We start from the raw sequence: 2,759 nt of genomic DNA, 5'->3' as shown, positions 1-2,759 counted from the left end.
AATGCAGAAAAAAGAGCTGATTATCAAATTAAAGAATAAAAGGAGCTCCCGTAGCTAATATTAGAGGGATGACAGTAAGAATCATTAACTGAGGATATGATGCCTTCTAAGGGAGAAACCTTTCTGATGATACTTATGCAAGCTGGCTGCTTGAGATTTGCTCAGCAGGTCTGTAAGAAAGACTCATAAATGCCTCAGCAAACCCCAAGTGATTATCAGATTGGTGTTTCCTAATAATCCACACCGGTGGTCACACATGAAGTTTTGAGACAAGAAATAAGAGCAAGGTCATAAAGCAAATGGCAGACACAAATGTGGCACAGGTGAAAGTCCCACACAAAGCCAGTCACAAGTGTGGCTGTGCTGTGACTCTATGATCGTCTAACTAATCAGACAATACAAACACATTTCAAATTTCTAGGAGGTAAAAAATGTCACATACTGATGCTTTAGGCGTGCTCAGGGCCAGCTTATAAATACTCCATTCAGTGATGTATCTTAACGCAAATTTGCATCAGTGAAAAGAAACTGGCAAAATCTCTCTCTCACCATTCAATTTGTCAGACGGTGAAGACCAAAATAGAATGTTTCATCAGTTTTAATTTTTAAATACGATGGTCACATTGGGAAAAATGAAATAAACACAGTAAAATAAACTGTACAGAGGCAAAGTAGAATAACAAAAATTTTTTTATTAAAATATAAGTTTTACAGAAGTTTCCAGACAAGCCATACAAAGTGGTCACAAGCTTTTAATTGAAGGGAGGATTCTACACTTGACAGCAAAGTCACAATGTTATTAGTGAGGGCCGTGATGTTTGCGTAATGTTCCCATTTTGGTTCAAACAATCAAGCTTGTCCATCTACAGTGTCTAAATAAAGTTAGACTTGGCTAGAGAGCATATTCTAAAGAACTGGTTAGCTGCTTTTAACCAATGCAATCAGATCACCATAAAAAGGGGGTAAGGAGCCCATAAAATGAAAACTACCTTCCCCCCCACCACTAAAAAAAAATAATAATAAAAAAAGAAAAACACCCACACCCCTGCAGCTAACCCTGACAACTACCTTCATTCATAGTGCTTTATACTTAAACCATGATGAGGGAGATGAATAAAAGCAGAGAAGGGCCACTGCTTTTAAACATTTCACAACAACCCAGATGATATTTCTAGCCTCTGCTCATGCTTTACAACAGTGAATCAGGACAAGACATAGATTTGCTACTGTGCATTTACTCACCAGAGGACTGAAGATGTCTGGGCTTTTATTCTGTAATGTTTCTGAGACTGTGTCCATTAAATGCAAACAAAAAAGGAAGAAGCCTTGGCAGAACAGGGGAAGTGATGTACACTTGATGATCGGATAGATTTAAATATTATTCGTGGCATATAGCCTAGTCCATGCTCTAGCTGTTTCTATGGCTTGGGCTTCGTTGGTCTTCCACTGCTCCGCTACATCATTTGCTGATGGGTCATCTGGGTTGGGAGCAGTTAACAAAGCCTGGATCGATAGCAGGACTGCGTGGATCTGCAGTACTGGGGACCACTTATCCTTCAAAATATCTAAACATATTCTTCCCAACTTGTCTACATTAGGATGATAAATTTTGGTCATGAAACATACTTTAGGGGCTGCCATTGGGTATTCTTCTGGAAGGAATAGTTCAAGTTTAAAAGTCCCTCCCTCAAAGGGGGAATACCTGAGGGCCAGCAATGACCACATGAAAATAACGGGCGTTGCTCTCATCTGGTTCTGCTTTAATGCCGGAAACTGGTTCTACCAGCAAACACTGGGTTTCCTTGATAATCCTGGGGGCAGCCCGGCCATCTTGTCGGATCCCGAGTTCGGCCTCTGGTCTGGTTTCCGGCCCACTTTCTCTCTTGTTCCTAATTTTATTCTGCATCAAACAACAACAACAAGTGTCTGTAACATTTTAGACTTTGTTATATTCAAAGCCAGTTTATCTTCAGTCAGTCATGCAGGGTTTTGTCAAGGGAGAGTGTCAAATCTCATTCTCTGAATGTCTTTAAAAAGAAAATACATTTCAGGAATACTCACAAACTCTTGGATTAGCAAACTCAAACAAATATAGAACATAATATTTAAAGCTGATGAATGTAAAACGTCCCTCATATATTGCTGGTGCTTTCTTGAAAACAAAAGAAGTCATAGTTGTAGTAAAAACAAAGTTGTATTAAAAGTCATAAAACCTTAATGCTCCTTCAGCTAGTAATTCCCTCTCTAGAGTTGTCTAAGAAAATAATCAGAAACTTGAACAACCATTTCTGTAAATGGATGATCATTGCAGCATTCTTTATCAATAGCAAAGTAAGCTTGACTGTTGAACCGTAGAAACAAGGGTAAACATATTTTGGTGTATCCATATGAGAGAAAAGTGCAGCCATTTAAATTAATAATTTTCAAGAATATTTAATAGGAAGATTCTCATCATATAATCAAGCTTCGCTCATATAATGTTAAGAAAAAAAGGAGGATATAAGAAAGTTAATTCTGAAAACGATAGACACATACATGTAAAAAATTGAATGGAAACACATCAAAATGTAATAACGGCCATATCTAGAGTATTGAATTGTAGGTGATTTTAATTTTTTCTTGATAATTTTCTGTATAATTCAAAATCTTTTCAATGAGCTTATGTGACTTTTATAGTTAGGTAGCTTCAATAGTTAGGTAGCTTCAATAGCTTATGTGACTTTATATAGTTTAAAGAAATATAACAAAAAAATCTGATA

At 37.1% G+C, this 2,759-nt stretch overlaps 1 pseudogene; it reads right to left on the bottom strand.

Moving 5' to 3' along the window:
- Window positions 1-1,120: 1,120 nt before the first annotated feature.
- Window positions 1,121-1,830, bottom strand: LOC137223099 (ubiquitin-conjugating enzyme E2 N-like; annotated as a pseudogene).
- Window positions 1,831-2,759: the final 929 nt, after the last annotated feature.

This window comes from Pseudorca crassidens, chromosome 4 (genome assembly GCF_039906515.1).
Source record: "Pseudorca crassidens isolate mPseCra1 chromosome 4, mPseCra1.hap1, whole genome shotgun sequence".
In the NCBI taxonomy this organism is placed as follows: Eukaryota; Metazoa; Chordata; class Mammalia; order Artiodactyla; family Delphinidae; genus Pseudorca; species Pseudorca crassidens.
This window is presented reverse-complemented; position numbering and strand designations above follow the sequence as displayed.